Genomic DNA, 19,350 nt, shown 5'->3' with positions numbered 1-19,350 from the left:
TTATAACTTCATCCTTTGTCCAAGGATGAATTCAAAATGTGCACTCTGAGCCTGGTTCACTCCTTAAATTGTGAGTGGAAACTGATTTGTATTTGAATCAAGTATGACTGTAAAAATACTATTAGGAAATTAGTTGCAAAAAGCTATTCAAAGAGGGTAAAAATATAGTTCATATGAACTATATGAAGATTTTCTTTTCATCTCATGGTTCTGAAATATATTGAAGGAAAAGAGAAATATTTACATTTTATTTTTAAGTAGGTTTTATCAATTAATATATGTACATGTTTAAATTTTTTATTTTATTTATTTATTTATTTTATTGTTAAATCATAGCTGTGTACATTAGTGCAATCAAGGGGTACAATGTGCTGGTTTCATATACAATCTGAAATATTCTCATCAAACTGTTCAACGTAGCCTTCATGGCATTTTCTTGGTTATTGTATGTAGACATTTGTATTCTGCATTTAGTAAGTTTCGCCTGTACCCATTCTAAGGTACACGGTAGGTGTGGCCCCACCCATTACACTCCCTCCACCCTAACCTCCCCACTCCCCTCCCCTCCCTTGGCCCTTTTCCCATAGTCTTGTGCTATAGTTGGGTTATAGCCTTCATGCGAAAGCTATAATTTAGCTTCATAGTATGGCTGAGTACATTGGATACTTTTTCTTCCATTCCTGAGATACTTTGCAAGAAGAATATGTTCCAGCTCCATCCATGTAAACATGAAAGAGGTAAAGTCTCCATCTTTCTTTAAGGCTGCATAATATTCCATGGTATACATGTACCACAATTTATTATTCCATTTGTGGGTCAATGGGCACTTGGGCTTCTTCCATGACTTAGCAATTATGAATTGGGCTGCAATAAACATTCTGGTACAGATGTCTTTGTTATAGTGTGATTTTTTTTGGTCTTCTGGGTATAAACCTAGTAAAGGAATTACAGAATACAATGGCAGGTCTATTTTTAGATCTGTAAGAATTCTCCAAACATCCTTCCAGAAGGAACATAGTATTAGTGTGCATTCCCACTAGTATTTTTATACTCAGACACAGATGTATTTTAGTGTCCAAATCTTTACATTTTAACATACATATTTTCTAAAATTTTAGAAGCAAATGAAAATATATGCATATGCTATATTGAACTTCAGTGGTTGGAATTTCCAGTGATGTTAGGAACATTTTTATTAATTTTGTTTCACGTTTCACATTTCACATCCTTTGCTACAAATATTTGATTGTGAGGTATAACTTACTAAGATAATAATGGTATATAATTTATATTTGTACATTTTGTTTTTGTTAGAGATATACCTAAAAGGTTCTATAAAGTAAATATTCTAGATTTTTTGTTTTCCTAGGTACCAAGAAACAGGCAGAAATGTGATAACTCAAGAAACTTTCCTGGTAACACCAAGAATGCTGTTCTTTCTTTTTCTGGAGAACTTTCAGATGGTGTCAGATACAGGTTGTCCTTGTTTTCAGAAAGAATGCTGAGGTGCAAAAGGAAGCCTAGGCCCTCTGACTCACTTTCGCTACTTGAAACTTTATCTATCCATCTTTCACTTTTAAGAGAAGATACACAATTTTTACCTTTTTGAAAAGACTTCTGAAAAGTGAATATTTGCCAGAGTGATTTGCTGTGTTTCAAAGTGCAAACAAAGCTTTCTTGTTTGTATGCTGGAGAAAGGAGGAATCTGAAGGAGGCAGAAGCAATTGGAATAGAGACTGTTAGGCAGACGCGGTGGCCACCTTTCAGGAGAAAACACACCCAGGCCAAGTACCCATCTTCTATTTCAATTAAAGGAATCTGCCTTGTTCAAAGACCTAATGACACGGTCTTTGTTTTAAAAGCCTAGTCAAGTTCAGTAGCAATGCTGTCATCACTTATATTTCTGGTTTTGATTCATAGATTTAAGAGTATAGCAGCTTTGAGAATTTATTCATAATAATGTACCTCCAGTTTAAGAAAACTTCAATTTTCTCTTTTCCATATTCATTTAAAAATACACTAGGATTATTAACAGGTAATTTCATCCTATCAAATGGTAAGAAATGCCTTACAGGTGAACAAAAGTATATTAAAAGATTATTAAAGTGTTCAGGAAATTGTTATTGTTTATCCTAAACGACAAATTCTCCAAACTGTTATGCTTCTTAGTACATTTAGATTCTCGGCTATACTATTTCTTGAAGAAATAAAAAAACAAAATACTCTTTCAAGGACATTAGAACTAAACCCTTCCAGATTTTACCATATATATGTTGTTCTTTTCTTTTAATTTTTTTTTTTTTAAGAGTCTCACTCTATCACCCTGGATAGAGTGCTGTGGCATCATAGCTCACAACAACCTCAAAACGGCTTGAACAATCCTCTTGTCTCAGCCTCCAGAGTAGGTGGGACAGGTGTGTGCTACTATGCCCAGCTAATTTTTCTATTTTTGTAGAGACAGAGTCTCACTCTTGCCCAGGCTAGTCTTGGACGCCTGAGTTCAAGCACTCCACCTGCCTCAGCCTCCCAGAGTGCTAGGACTTAGGCATGAACCACCACGCTTGGCCTCTTGGAGTTTTTTTATATTTATTTTATTTTATTTTATTGTTAAATCACAGCTGTGTACATTTGTGCAATCAAGGGATACAATGTGCTGGTTTCATATACAATCTGAAATATTCTCATCAAACTGTTCAACGTAGCCTTCATGGCATTTTCTTAGTTATTGTATGTAGACATTTGTATTCTGCCTTTAGTAAGTTTTGTCTGTACCCATTCTAAGATACACTGCAGGCGTGGACCCACCCATTACCCTCCATCCACCCTAAACTCCCCCCTCCCTTCCCCTTCCTTGGCCCTTTCCTCATAGTCTTGTGCTATACTTGGGTTATAGCATGGTCTTGTGAAAGCTATAATTTAGCTTCATAGTAGGGCTGAGTACATTGGATACTTTTTCTTCCATTCTTTGCTAAGAAGAATATGTTCCAGCTCCATCCATATAAGCATGAAAGAGGTAAAGTCTCCATCTTTCTTTAAGGCTACATAATATTCCATGGTATACGTGTACCACAATTTGCTAGTCCATTTGTGGGTCGATGGGTACTTGGGCTTCTTCCATGACTTAGCAATTATGAATTGGGCTGCAATAAACATTCTGGTACAGATGTCTTTGTTATATTGTGATTTTTGGTCTTCTGGGTATAAACCTAGTAAAGGAATTATAAGCTCGAATGGCAGGTCTATTTTTCGGTCTCTAAGTATTCTCCAAACATCCTTCCAAAAGGAATGTATTAGTGTGCATTCCCACCAGCAGTGTAGAAGTATGCCCTTTTCTCCACGCCAACATCTCTGGTTTGGGGATTTTCTTATGTGGGCTACTCTTACTGGGGTTAGGTGATATCTCAAAGTAGTTTCGATTTACATTTCTCTGATAATTAAGGATGATGACCTTTTTTTCATGTGTTTGTAGATCATGCATCTGTCCTCTTTAGAGAAATTTCTCTTCAAGTCCCTTGCCCACCCTGAGACGTGTTTTATTCTTGTTAATACATTTGAGTTCTCTGTGGATTCTGGTTATTAGACCTTTATCGGAGGTATAACCTGCAAATATTTTCTCCCATTCTGAGGGCTGTCTGCTTGCTTTACTTACTATGTTCTTGGCTGTGCAGAAGCTTTCTAGTTTGATAAGGTCCCAGTAGTGTATTTTTGATACTGCTTCAATTGCCTGGGGAGTCCTCCTCATAAAATATTCACCCAGGCCGATTCCTTCAAGAGTTTTCCCTGCACTTTCTTCAAGTATTTTTATAGTTTCATGTCTTAAGTTTAAATCTGTTATCCAGTGAGAGTCTATCTTAGTTAATGGTGAAAGGTGTGGGTCCAGTTTCAATCTTCTACAGGTTGCCAACCAGTTCACCCAGCACCATTTGTTAAATAGGGAATCTTTTCCCCCCTGGATGTTTTTAATTGGCTTGTCAAAAATCAAGTAACGGTAAGTAGCTGGATTCATCTCTTGGTTCTCTATTCTGTTCCAGACATCTACTTCTCTGTTTTTGTGCCAATACCATGCTGTTTTGATCACTATTGATTTATAGTACAGTCTCAGGTCCGGTAGTGTGATTCTTCCTGCTTTGTTTTTATTGCTGAGTAATGTTTTGGCTATTTGAGGTTTTTTCTGATTCCATATAAAACAAAGTATTATTTTTTTCAAGATCTTTAAAATATGACAATGGAGCTTTAATAGGAATTGCATTAAAATTATATATTGCTTTGGGTAGTATAGACATTTTAACAATATTGATTCTTCCCAGCCATGAGCATGGTATATTTTTCCATTTGTTAACCTCTTGGTCTATTTCTTTTCTTAAAGTTTCATAGCTCTCTTTGTAGAGATCTTTCATGTCCTTTGTTAGGTATACTCCCAAATATTTCATCTTCTTTGGCACTACTGTGAAAGGAATATAGTCCTTGACTGTTTTTTCGGCTTGGCTATTGTTGGTATATATAAAGGCTAGAAATTTATGGGTGTTGATTTTGTAGCCTGAGACATTGCTGTATTCCTTGATCACTTCTAAAAGTTTTGTAGTAGAAACCCTAGTGTTAAAAAAAAAAGAAAAGAAACCCTAGTGTTTTCCATATATACGATCATATCATCTGCGAAGAGTGAAAGTTTGATCACCTCTGACCCTATGTGGATACCGTTGTTTGACTTTTCTTTCCTAGTTGCAATGGCTAAAACTTGCATTACAATGTTAAAGAGCAATGGAGACAATTGGCAACCTTGTCTGGATCCTGATCTAAGTGGAAATGATTTCAATTTAACTCCATTCAATACGATATTTGCTGTGGGTTTGCTATAGATGGCCTCTAGTAGTTTAAGAAATGTCCCTTCTATACCAATTTTCTTTTTTTTTTTTTTATTAAATCATAGCTGTGTACATCAATATGATCATGGGGCACCATACACTTGTTTCATAGAATATTTGACACATTTTCATTTCATTAGTTGACATAGCCCTCCTGGCATTATCCTAGTTACTTTGTCAAGACATTTACATTCCACATTTGCCAAGGCTCACATGTATCCTTGTAAGATGCACCACATGTGTGATCCTTTCAATCCCCCTCCCTCTACCTACCTCCCCCCTCCCTCCCCATGCTTTCCCCCTTCCCCCTGTTCTTAGGTTGAAACTTGGTTATAGCTTCATGTGAAGGTCCTAAGTTAGTTTCATAGTAGGGGTGAATACATTGGATATTTTTTATTCTTCTCAGTAAAGTGTCTCAAGTATACCAATTTTCTTAAGTGTTCTGATCATGAAGGGATCCTGGATATTATCAAAAGCTTTTCTGCATCAATTGAAAGATTCGTATGGTCCTTATTTTTTAGTTTGTTTATGTGCTGAATTCCATTTATAAATTTATGTATATAGAACCGGCCTTGAGATCCTGGGATAAATCCCACTTGGTCATGGTGTGTGTTTTTTTTTTATATGATGTTGGATTCTGTTTGTTAGGATCTTATTGAGTATTTTAGCATCAATATTCATTAGTGATATTGGTCTATAATTTTCTTTTCTTGTTGTGTCTTTCCCTGGGAAATGAAGGGAATGAAGGTGATGTTTGTTTTGTAGAATGTGTTAGGTAATATTCCTTCTTTTTCTATATTTTGGAAGAGGTTTAGTAATATAGGAACTAGTTCTTCTTTAAACCTTAATTCTGACATAAAGGTATCTGGTCCTGGGGTTTTCTTTTTAGGGAGATTTTGTATAGTTGATACTATTTTGGAACTTGATATAGGCCTGTTCAACATTTCCACTTTGTTTTGGCTAAGTCTTGGTAGGTGTTCTACTTCCAGGTATTGGTCGATTTCTTTCAGATTTTCATATTTCTGACAGTAGAGTTTCTTGTAGTAGTTGTTAAGGATTTTTTTAATTTCTAAGGGGTCTGTTGTTATTTCATCTTTACCATTTCTGATTGATGAAATTAGAGATTTTACTCTTTTTTTTCTGGTTAGGTTGGCCAAAGGTTTATCTATTTTATTGATCTTTTCAAAAAACCAACTTTTGGATTTATTAATCTGTTGTATAATTCTTTTGTTTTCAATTTCATTTAATTCTGCTCTGATTTTGGTTATTTCTTTTCTTCTGCTGGGTTTGGGGTTGGAGTGTTCTTACTTCTTCAGTTGTTTGAGATGTCCCATTAAGTTATTTACTTCCTCTCTTTCCGTTTTTTTTTTTTTTTTGAGGAAGGCTTGCAGTGCCATAAATTTCCCTCTTAGGACTGCCTTTGTAGTATCCCAGAGGTTCTGATAATTCATGTCTTCATTGTTGTTTTGTTCCAAAAATTTGGTGATTTCCTTCTTAATCTCGTCTATAACCCATCTATCCTTCAATGTAAGTTTGTTTAGCTTCCATGTTTTTGTATGGCTATGCAGGTTTCTGTTGTTATTGAGTTCAACTTTTATTCCATGATGGTCTGAGAAGATGCAAGGAATAATTTCTATTTTTTTAAATTTGCTGAGGTTAGATTTGTGGCCTAGGATGTGGTCAATTTTGAAGTATGTTCTGTGGGCTGAATAGAAGAATGTGTATTCAGTTTTGTTGGGATGAAATATTTTGCAGGTGTCTGTTAAGTCCAGGTGTTGAATGGTTAAATTTAAGTCTAAGATTTCTTTGCTTAGCTTCTTTTTGGAGGATCTATCCAGCACTGCTAACGGGGTGTTAAAATCTCCATCTACTAAGGAACTGGAGGAAATCAAGTTGCTCATGTCTGCTAGAGTTTCTCTTATAAATTTAGGTGCATTCTGGTTGGGTGCATAAGTATTAATAATTGAAATCTCATCATATTGAGTATTACCTTTAACAAATATGAAGTGTCCATCCTTATCCTTCCTTATTTCGGTTGGTTTAAAGCCTATTGCATCTGCGATAGGATTGCAACGCCTGCTTTTTTCTGCTTTCCATTTGCCTGGAGTATAGATGACCATCCCTTCACCTTGAGTCTATATTTGTCTTTTAATGTAAGATGCGATTCTTGTATGCAGCAGATATTGGATTGAGTTTTTGTATCCAGTCAGCAAACCTGTGCCTCTTTAGAGGACAATTTAAACCATTTACCCTAATTGAGAATACTGATAAGCCTTTCAAGAGTCCGGTGGACATTTTTAATCGTTTTACGACTGTGGAAGTTGGAATTTGATCCAAATTTTCTGGGTGGGTTTACTTTTGTGGTGGAGGATTATGCTGGTCTTTATGGAGGATAGGTCTGAGAATATCCTGGAAAGCTGGTTTAGTTATTGCAAATTTCTTCAACATGTGAATGTCATTGAAGTATGTAATTTCTCCATCATAAATGAAACTCAGTTTAGCTGGGTACAGGATCCTGGGTTGAAAGTTATTTTGTTTTAGGAGATTAAAAGTCAATGACCATCCTCTTCTAGCTTGAAAGGTTTTAGCGGAGAGAGCTGCAGTGATTCTAATATTTTTGCCCTTGTAGGTGATGGTTTTCTTTCATTGGTCTGCTTTCATTTTCTCCTTCATATTAACTTTAGTGAAATTGATTATGATGTGTCTGGGGGATGTCTTATTTTGGTTGAGTCGTGCTGGAGTTCTGAAACTGTCTGCTACTTCAAATTATAAATGTTTTGGCATGTCTGGAAAGTTCTCCTTCATAATCTCATGGAGAAGTGTCTCTGTGCCTTGTGAAGCCACTTCCTCGCTTTTGGGGATCCCTGTAAGACAAATATTGGTTTTCTTCGTATTATCCCAGAGCTCTCTGAGGGAGCGATCTGTTTTTGCCCTCCATTTCTCTTTGTCTTTGAGAGTTTGGGAGCATTTGAAAGCTTTGTCTTCAATCTCAGAAATTCTTTCTTCTGCTTGCTCCATTCTGTTACTGAGGGATTCTACTGTGAGGGCTGCAACTTCTTGTTTCAATGTATCAGAATCTTTGGTCATTTGGTCTTTGAATTCATTGAATTCTTGATATATCTTTTGGGTTACTGCTTGGAATTCTAATTCAATCTTATTTGCTATCCAGATTCTGAATTCGATTTCTGACATCTCAGCTATTTGTTTGTGCATGGGATCTTGTGCTGTGCTTGCCCCATTGATCCTTGGGGGAGTTGATCTACTCTGATTATTCTTATTGCCAGTGTTTTTCTGTTGATTTCTCCTCATGTTTGTTTTTCACCATTGCCTCTGGCTGTCCTCAGAGTTGAGGATGTGTCTCTCCAAGATTAGATTCCAGCGGGATCACTGTATTGTTGCTGGATCTTTGTCAGGAGTGACCCTGTGCAGTTCCTGTGGGGTTGCCCCAGCTAGGGATTTCTGGTTATGGAAGCAGCTTTTTGGAGTGTGACACACCCGGATCCAGCAACAGGGCAGGAGGTGGTGCACATGGTTCTGGGAGTGCCTGGTGCCCAGTGACTTTGGCCCAGAGAGCCCAAGGCTCCAGCAGTCTTTGGCCAGGAGAAGGGCTCTGTGCAGAGGCAGGGAGGGCTCTTGAGGGCACCAACTACCAGAGTCCCTGGCCAGATGAGTGGGCAGGTGTGGATGCAGGGAGGGTATAGGAGGGAGGATGCAGGGTTGCGCAGCTCTTGCAGTTCCTGGTCAGGGCATGCAGAGGCCCGGCGGGCACATGTCATGTGTCAGGGTCGTGGCACAGCTCTTATGGAGGTCCGGGCAGCACCAAGCCCATGAGTTTGAGGTTGCTATGAGCTGTGATGCCACGGCACTCTACCCAGGGCAACAGCCCAAGTCTCCAGTGTGCCAAAACCTGTCTCAGTCTGCCCCTGAGGGTTAAGGCTGTAAGGCAGCTCAGTTCCCACCTTTAGGCTGCTCAGTCACTAGGTTACTAGCTCCACCCTATCGTTGCTCTGGGACCATGAGGGCAGAGCTTGCCAGGGCAGTTCACTCACAATGGCTCCCTGTGGTGCATAGCTGAATACTATTAGCTCCGTCTGGCTCAGCTGCTCAGTCTGGGGCCCTAGACAATGCCCAAAGTTCTCCGCACTCCTGCTCAAGCTCTCCCCAAGGCAGTTCAACTGAGTGCCAAGTCCAAAAACACTGAAACAATTCATAGGTCAGGCCTTTCCAGTTTGCAGTCTCACTGTTGCTTGTACTTACGGCTGCCAGCGAGATTAGGTCAATCGAACATACGCAACCACTTGCCAGTTTTGCACTGTTTTTGTCCTCCTCTTGGGGTCCAGAAGTTCCTTGCTGACTCCCTGTATTCTCAAAGGGCTGGTTATAGGTAGATCCCACCAGCCAGAGATGCCTGGAGTCTTATCGCCCCAGACTCACTGTGCCCTGTTGCAGGGAAGCTGTTACTCGGCCGCCATCTTGGATTGTTCCTTGGAGTTTTTTTAAATCCCACAATTCATACCAAATAATAAGAGCATAATACATTTTTAGGTATTTTTATCATTGTTTATGTATGTGCATACTTATTAATCTGAAGTAAAATATGAACAAACTCTAGGAAATAGGAAGTAGGACCGGTATGGAGCTTTTTTCCCACCTAATTTTCCAACTAAATTTTTGATATTTGATTCTCTGTTTACTAAAGTATTCAAATAATTGGGAATTTCAGTGTGCTCGTTTTTTAAATTGGGAAAACAGGGACAGTAATCATTTTGATAGGTGTCATATTGCTTTGTATAAGTTATTTTCTATCAAGGATGTGTTTCTGCCTGTGTGTGTGCAGCTATAAAATTGTTACATCTTCCCCAAATTCCTCTGCTACATCTTTATTCAAGTAAATGAGGTAGGATATACTTAGTCAATTGAGCAAGCTAATTGGCTAAAAATGTCTTGATAGCACAAGATAAGCATGTCCTGAATACCTCATGTCCATTGTTAACTACATTTCTAATGGTTGACTGCGTTTAAATTAACTAATTCACTTGTACAACTATAATTCTGCTTCCACAATTTTTGTTTCTTTGAGTGTAGCAATACCCTTGAAATAATTGAAAATGTAAGAGAACACCAATTTTGTTTACAGTTTAATAAAACGTCTTTCATTTCAACCAACCTGACATTTAAGAAGAGAGATCATTTCTTAAGATCTGGGTACATTTCTTTATAGAAGCCATTGTAGAAGTTTTGTTTAAAGAATCTTGACATGCTTAGGGGAAAGGTGGTTGATGTAGGGGGAAAATGGGAAAAGGGACTATTTTAGATACAGATTTCAAAGAAGGCCTCCAGGTACTGAGGAAAGCTGTGCATACTGATTTGGAAATTGTTTCATGGAGGTGACTTTCTAAGCAGTAGGAGACAAGCTATTATAGATATTTAGACAACAAATAACAGGTTCCTTACACTGGGAATACTGGGGTTCAAAGGTAGTAAGTTGGGTTACCAATTTGAACAGACATGAAACCAGGTTACAAGTTGGTCTGGCCTTGAGGTAAAAAGAGCCACAGGGGAAATGGCAGTATATTGAAGGACCATTTGCTGGGCTACTGGAATGCCAAGGTCACAGCAGAACTTCAGGAAGGAATAGATCCTGAGCCAGTGAGACCTCACCTCCACACCTGCTGCTTTTTCCCCTCACTTTCAGCTAGATCCCAGCTCACTGGGTAACAAGGTCAGGCCTGGCAATTGATACTGCTGAATTTGTATTGGGAAAGGAATAGAGAGACATGGGATGTGATCCAACTAACTTTTGGATCATTTGCTTTTGGTGATGATGTTTTATCTTTTAAGAATCATTGTATTACTGCATGGAATAATTTTCTTCTGAAGACTTTTTTTTTTTTTTGAATTTAAAATGTAATGACTCCACTCCTCTCGGTTTTATAGTACATGAAACGGGAATTATTCAAGATTCATATTGTTTAACAGAGCCTTTATTTTTCAGTTTTTTCTAAAACGGATAAATCTATGTTAACATAGCAAAAATTATCACACATAAAAATCAATAGTAGGCAGTGTAGAAGTATATCAGAGTTATATCTAGAATATGATCATACATCATATATTCAGACATAGTTAACCCTCTTTGTTCCTGTTTCATCATCTCATTTCTTGGCTTTTTTCCTAATACATCAAATTTAGGAGGGGTTAAGGATTATATAAGTCATTATATTTCATCCTCAACTCACAGTTGATCATTTATTATTTAATTTTTAGAGTGAAACATACATTCTTAAGATAGAATGCTAGGTAGTCATTAAGAGTAATCTGTCAAAAAGATATTTAATTGCAATGGAGAATACAAAAGGTTTTAGAGCAAACTACATGCACAATATGACCCTCACTTAACTATGTTGGTGTGTGCAAGAGAACAAGTTTGGAAAGTAGTTGTATCTTTAACTGGAGTTCTCTCAGATTGGCAGAATTTTTATTTCCTTTGTTTGGCTTTCTCTGTCTTCAGATTCTGCAGTTCTCTGGTATATATTTCGTAATCAGTGTTGTTGTTCTTTAAGTAAGTAACATGAATATGATGATGAGAACAGCAGGGTGTCTGAAGAGCTAAAGTTCTATTCTTTGCTTGAGTTAGCTCATAGCAGAATTAGAAAGATCAAACTAAGACTCCTGAAATCATTAAAAAGACAGTTAAGGGTTAGGCTGTTTCTTACTTTTTCTTTTCTGCATGAAACAAAGTATTGAAGAAGAGAAAGACAGGTTTACAGAGTAAAATCAAGGTATAGGTTTACAGAGTAAGATACATTCACCATGGACAAGGAACAGGCCCTCTAGATGCTACGAAAGGGCCAGGGCTATGCTATTTTTTTAGGGTCTCTACAAATATTATTGATTATAAATAAGTGATGAAAATTATATGAAGAACATTCAGTGAGGCTTACCAAAGAAGACTGACTTTTTTTGAGGGAAAAAGTATAATAGAATAAGTAAAAGGGAGAATCGCCTTTTAGACCAGGAAAGCAGTATAAGGAGACTCCAAATTCAAAACACACACACGAAGACATACAATACGAAGGCCCGCCACATTGTCTTTCTAGAAGGAAAATGAAAACAGTGTTGTCCTCAAACAGGATTCTCAGTACATCTACTTTTTGGTCCTTTGGGAATAGTGATCTGTATAGAAAAATGTGTGATTTCTTGTGTTTTATAGGAAATTAGTTTTACATTCACTCTGCAAGCTGTGTTAGTCCTGCCATACATACTGTGACTAAATGAACAAAGCAAAATGTACCACTTGTAGAAGCTCTGATTTTTCTAAGGAAATGGAGGATTAAAAAAAAAAAATCTTATAAACTGAAAGAGTATATAGCTGTACTGGATAAATAAATAGTGTGTGCCATCCTGGAGTTCAGTGATTAAAATTAATCATTTTAATGGTTAATGGTTTCTACTCAACTTTGTTAACATATGATAAGAAGTGAAAAGGGAAAGATCACAAGGATCTCTGCATAGTTCTTAAAAATAAACTAGACAAAGAAAGAGCTACGTGACTTCTGGCAGGGGGAGCATGAAGACAGGAATATGGTTGTTTTGGGAAAGGAGGAGAAGCAGTTGGGGGTTCATTCCCTGAATGTTCCCCAGGCTGTGGGGGCTCTGCCGCCTCACAGCCAGCTCTCCACATACTCTCTCCCATATTATTTTTACTGGACAGATGTCTAGTCTTAGAGTACTGAAGGTCACTTTTCCAAAGAAGTTAAGATGATCCAAGCTGAGTTTTACCTGAATCTGAAGCTCGTCTTTTAACCTTCAGGCCCCACTCCCCACCCCTCACCACCATTAAGACCTACTTCCCAGGATTTTCCAGCAGGTGTTGAGAATGAACAACTATAATAATTCCAGGCACATTTTGATAAGAACAAAAGAAAAGCATAAACCAAGAGTCAGGGAAGTATTGTGCAAGTATAGATTAAATACATTTGTGGCATCAGAAAGAGTATCTCAGAGGAAGAAGTGTTTGAAGCAGATATTGAAGAATGAGCAAGATTTCAGTTGGGGTAGAAGAAACAAGAGAGAATTCAGGACAAGAAAGTTGAAAAGTACATGAAATCTTAGAGCTCATTTTCCAAGGTGATGCATTTAATGCTCATTTGCATTTCCTTCTTTATTACTTATAATCCCACTCTAAAATAAATCAAAGCTCTTGAAATCCTCTAGCAATATTTTACAATTGTTGCACCTGCTATATTAGGATCTTGCTTTAAAATTCTAAATGAACGCAAGTCTTTAACATTCTTTGATTGCTACCAAATTATATTTAGGTATCATGAAGAATTGAGTCTTGCTGCTTCTGGGGCTAGGCTAGATGAAATGTGGAGGGGGCTCCAGCCATGCTGAGCTGGAGAGAGGGGAACTCTGTGCATAGACTGTGCCCCTAAGAATTGGCTACCTATGTAGAATTTGCATAGGGAAGAGTCTTCCCAATGAGCTATCTCAATTCTGACACCATCAAATAACTAGCAGTAGTTTTAAGGATATTTTTCAGAACAACCATTCACCAACAGAACAGGTACAAAATAAAGGCAACTAATAAAAATGGATTTGCATTCTAGGCTGAAGTTGAACCTGAGTGAGGAGGCAATATAGCTTCACTAACAAGAACTGGGAGTATGATGCCAACTTACTAATGTTTGAATCCTGTCTTTGCTACCACTCTAGCTATGTGACATTAGAAAAATTATACAATGTCTCTGAATCTGTTTTCTTTTCTGTAAAATGAGAAGGGTATGACTACTTACTCTATAAGGTTCTTGTGAGGATTAAAAGAATTGGTATAGGTAAAGCACTTAAAGTGGTACCTGACATATACTAAATGATGAATTTAATCTAAAATATTGTGACTTATTTCCAGGTACTGTATTTTTGCTCATAACTGCTACCACTTTTGAGCACCTTCTAAGTGCCTGCTGTCAGGATGCATGTTTTCCACATTTTCTCCATGCTCATACAACAGGCTAAGCAGCTGCTTCTCACTACGTATGTTTCACAGGCTGGTTGAGTCACTTGCACAAAGGCACAAGGGGAAACTGTGAAAGAATCTAGATTTTTACCTCCAAAGTCTATGTTCTTTGTGGTTGTTATTAAAAATACAGGAATGGGAAAAGGAAGGGCAATAAAAAGTTATTTAAGACCTGCATAATGTATTGTACTGCTGGAATAGAGATTTAATTGAAAGAAGAGAAAATGAACCAATTAGATCTTCTTAACAGATCTATCTGGTGGGTAGTGGTTTCTAGCAACCTGAGATTTAATGTGCTCTGCAGATGGATTGTAGCCTGTTCTTATTGACCCTGGTCTAAATTCTAGCTTGGTGCACTCAGCAGATATTGAAATATGAGACATCAATTAATAAATGAGAAGTACATGAGAGATCAAACTTCTCTCCCACTTCCTCTTGCTATATATCATTTAACTGAATTGTGTTGCCATAAAATATATCTATTCTTCTTGTCATGTTTCCTTCTAAGTTATATAGCATAAGAGCTTTTAATTAAGGGATGTCTTTGACCAGATTTAACTCCACAAGCTTAAATTGATTGCTCCACATGGATTAAGCACATTATTTATTAGAGTTTTTTTTTAAACTTTTCTAAAACCTTTTTTAATTTGTGTCTTTTGCCCATTATCAACATACCCTATAAAGCTTATTTCTCTTTCTGGTTTACCTAATTACTCTTTCCTCCATTGTCTTAATTGCTGAGAATGTGTCTACCTTTGCAGTATCTAGCTACTCATAGGTAATTGAGGAATTGGGACTACCTGAGGGCTTTGCCCATTAGATGCTATTCTTTGTGCAAAATTGAGAGTCACCAAGGTTGTGAGAAGGTGAGATCCCAATGGTGCTGTCTATGTGGTGGGACTTTGTCAGTCATCTTGTTGTGTGTATGGCATCCAAGTGTATCCTAGGCCACCTGGGTACCAAGCCATGGAGAAGCAAAGTGGTCTAATAAAGTGAGTGCACTGCTAAAGAAAAATCCCCTTACATTTCCACTGTACAGAGGAGTCTTTTTCCAAATGATTCTTATTTGAGCTTTGGCCTTTTGCAGCTGGCAAAGGGGATAATATCCCCATTTTACAATGGAAGAAACTGAGTCTTAGAGAAGTTAAATGACTTGCCTCGGGTCACCTTTTTAGTAGAGGAAAGTCCAGGGCTTTTCAAGTGCTCTGTCCTTTTTTCCTCTATCGCCTCACTTATCAATGACAAAGAGCTTGTTCTGGACTGTTATCCACAGGGACAAGGGTGACAGAAGTCAGTTCATGCATACAGAGTAATTCCCAGATCAAAAATTGAAAAAACAAAGCAGGAGGAATCACGCTACCGGATCTCAGACTATACTATAAATCGATAGTGATCAAAACAGCATGGTACTGGCACAAAAACAGAGAGGTAGATGTATGGAACACAATAGAGAACCAAGAGATGAATCCAGCTACTTACTGTTATTTGATCTTTGACAAGCCAGTGAAAAACATTCAGTGGGGAAAAGATTCCCTATTTAACAAATGGTGCTGGGTGAGCTGGCTGGCAACCTGTAGAAGACTGAAACTGGACCCACACTTTTCATCATTAACTAAGATAGACTCTCACTGGATTAAAGATTTAAACTTAAGACATGAAAGTATAAAAATACTAGAAGAGAGTGCAGGGAAAACCCTTGAAGAAATTGGTCTGGGCAAGTATTTTATGAGGAGGACCTCCCGGGCAATTGAAGCACCTTCAAAACTACACTACTGGGACCTGATCAAACTAAAAAGCTTCTGCACAACCAAGAACACAGTAAGTAAAGCAAGCACACAGCCCTCAGAATGGGAGAAGATATTTGCAGGTTATGTCTCTGACAAAGGTTTAATAACTAAAATCCACAGAGAACTCAAACGTATAAGTAAGAAAAGAACAAGTGATCCCATCGCAGGCTGGGCAAGGGACTTGAAGAGAAACTTCTCTGAAGAAGACAGGCACATGGCCTACAGACATATGAAAAAATGCTCATCATCCTTAATCATCAGAGAAATGCAAATCAAAACTACTTTGAGATATTATCTAACTCCAGTAAGATTAGCCCATGTCACAAAATCCCAAGACCAGAGATGTTGGCGTGGATGTGGAGAAAAGGGAACACTTCTACACTGCTGGTGGGAATGCACATTAATAGATTCCTTTTGGAAAGATGTTTGGAGAACACTTAGAGATCTAAAAATAGATCTGCCATTCAATCCTATAATTCCTCTACTAGGTATATACCCAGAAGACCAAATATCACATTATAACAAAGATATTTGTACCAGAATGTTTATTGCAGCCCAATTCATAATTCCTCAATCATGGAAAAAGCCCAAGTACCCATAGATCCACGAATGGATTAATAAATTGTGGTATATGTACACCATGGAATACTATGCAGCCTTAAGGAAAGATGGAGACTTTACCTCTTTCCTGTTTACATGGATGGAGCTGGAACATATTCTTCTTAGTAAAGTATCTCAAGAATGGAAGAAAAAGTATCCAATGTACTCAGCCCTACTATGAAACTAATTTATGACTTTCATATGGAAGCTATAACCCAGTTACAACCTAAGAATATGGGAGAGGGGGAGAGGGAAGAGAGGGAGGGGGGAGAATGGGCGGAGGGAGGGTGAATGGTGGGATTACACCTACAGTGCATCTTACAAGGGTACATGTGAAACTTAGTAAATGTAGAATATAAATGTCTTAACACAGTAACTAAGAAAATGCCAGGAAGGCTATGTTAACCAGTGTGATGAAAATATGTCAAACGGTCCATAAAACCAGAGTATGGTGCCCCATGATCACATTAATGTATACAGCTATGATTAAATAAATAAATAAAATTGTTCAAATTCAGAATATCAGTTTTAGCCCTAAGCAAAACTTAAACACTCTCTCACTCTAAGTAATTTCAAGGCCTATAGCTCTAAATAATATTTACTGATCTCTGTTTCCAAAACTTCTAACTCTTGCTCTCGCTTTCCCATGGAACTTTCATCTTTCATATTCAGCTGGCTGCTGGATATCTCTACCTGCTTCTCTAGGAGATATTTTCAACTTAAGGTGGTGTTGGAGCAAATGGAAAACTTCCCCTTCACCTTTGGAAGAGTTTCTGGACAATCAACTCACAATAAGCCAAATTAGTAAGAGAAAAGCTGTACAAATTTATTTGAACATGTATGTTTACATAAGAACCCTCAGAATGAAGATTCAACTCAGAAGGTTTTAAAGAATGGGGGCTTGAAAGCAAAAAGAGAGAGAGAAAGAAAGAGAGAGAGATCGACTAGCTAAAAAGCATGATCTTTTGTGGTAAATGAATCTTACAGTAGCAGCCCTTAAAACCAGTATGTCCAACCTGCTGCCTGTGGATTATTTGAGGACTGTGTTTTGCTTATCTGTAAAAGTATGTGCACACCTTTTTTTGTTCATCAGCTTTCATTAGTGTTTGTGTATTTAATGTCTGGACCAAGACAACACTTATTCTTCCAATGTGCAGCAGAAAAGAAAAAAAGACTGGACACCACTGCCTTAGAGAGAATAGTTGGTCAATGTTGCTTTTCAAACTTTAAAGGACTTACAGTTAATCTTTGCTAGATCAGGTAGGTGAGCACAGACCGTTAATTACATATTAATGCAAATTCTCTACCAATGTAAATTTCACCCACAAAAGACAGCTTTACAGTGTTATTTCTATCTGTGAGACTCATGACAGCATCCCAAAATATGTCAAATAAATACAGGGTGGCCATAAAGTTCGTGTGCCATTTAAAATTGCACATGAACTTCACGGCCACCCTATATATTGGGGGGCAAGGGGGCATTTCTAATTTCCTTCAGTGATGAAAACCTCAATTTTTATGATTCTAATTCTTATCCACCCCTCCCCCAATTTTTTCATTTCCCTGTGATGTCCATTTCTATAAAGTAAACCATGCGCTCAATTAGTCAAAATCCCCAAACTACAACTCCTTCTTCATCCTTCTTTTGCCTTTAATCACACATCTAATCCATCATGAGGTCCTATAAGTTCTTTTTGAAAATGTGTTCTGAATCTGGCCAGCTCTCTGCACTGCAGTCCTTGGAGTCCAAACTCTGGCTTCCGTTTCACTTAGAATAAAATCAAAATATCTTAAAGGTCTTAGGAGCAGGCCATTCCAACTTTACCTTGTGCTACTTTTCTAGCTCACTCTCTGTCAACAGCATTGGTCTTTCTGCTTCTTAAACAGATGAAATATTTGAGTCTTTGTATTTTGTGTCTTGGAATGTGTTAGGTCACAGCTCAAATATTTCTTCACCTGAGAACCTTTTTTTCTGATCCACCATCCCCCAACTCTCAATGTTATTGTCCTGTATAGAAGTCTCATTAATTTTCTTTTTTAACTAGACTATAAGCCCCGTAAAATAGGAAACTTGTTTTCTTCTTCACTGCTGTGAAACTGTCACCAAGACATTTAGACATTCAATAAATATCCCTGGATGGAATGCATGCATGAATTCCATTGTAATCTGATGACATTTTTGTGAAATGAATTGATGTATTGAAATGGTTGGTAATTATTGCCAACACAATTATTAGGTGAAAATAATCCATTTTAATATTCCAATGAATGTAATTATTTAACCATCAATATTTTGTTGTTTGTAAATTATATTTTGAAGGGATGGAGTCTTACTGTCCTTAGAGTTCTTCAATGAATAACAGATAAAACAAATTAGTCGCAGACTAAGCAGAAGGTGTGGGGTTCTACAGCTAAACTATATGCCTGATGATTACCTGGGTAGAATTTGGCGCTCCAAATTCTTCACTAAGTAACTCTGAGATTCCTGTGTTGTGATGGCATCAAGCAGCAAGAAATCCTGTTGAGAATGTGTTCTCAATCTGGCCTCCTCTCTACATCGCTGTCCATAGAGTCCAAGGCCCTGTGCTCTTAAAAACAGACATGTACAAATAATAACAAGAAGAATGACAGGAAACTAAAAAGATAGAAATGGAGTGACATCAGGAGATTTGAGCTTAAATTGTAGTCTGCGAGGTCTCACCCAAGGGTAGGTAGTACAGAGGTGGTGTTTGAGAGCCTAGGCCAGCCTGCCAGCCTGAGATAGCCTCTTTTTCCTGCCTCTGCCAGTGGCTACCTGTGTCACTGCAAAATTCATCTCTCCTAGGGCGTTTTTTCAGAATACTTGACACAACATACCTAAAGCACTAAAAATGATGCTACAGGTAAACGTGATCACTTAGTGGTATTATTCTAATTAAAATCTTGGGATAATCCACTATCCTCTTGGAAACTCTGATTTCTTATCTGTAAATTGCAGATAATAATTCCTATTTCAAAGGGTGTTTTAAAATTTCAGATAATAATTCCTATTTAAAGGGTGTTTAAGTTCCTGTATATGAATGTGAGAAGTACATTGTTAATA

At 37.6% G+C, this 19,350-nt stretch overlaps 1 protein-coding gene across 4 annotated transcripts in view; it reads left to right on the top strand.

Annotated features, from left to right (window-relative positions):
* Nucleotides 1–19,350, top strand: part of INPP4B (inositol polyphosphate-4-phosphatase type II B) — an 881,338-nt gene that overhangs the window by 492,196 nt on the left and 369,792 nt on the right. The gene's annotated exons all lie outside the window — the stretch shown is intronic.

The sequence above is a fragment of the Nycticebus coucang genome, chromosome 1 (assembly GCF_027406575.1).
Source record: "Nycticebus coucang isolate mNycCou1 chromosome 1, mNycCou1.pri, whole genome shotgun sequence".
Classification (NCBI taxonomy): Eukaryota; Metazoa; Chordata; class Mammalia; order Primates; family Lorisidae; genus Nycticebus; species Nycticebus coucang.
Note: the sequence above shows the minus strand (reverse complement) of the source record. Positions and strands in the feature narration are given on the sequence as shown.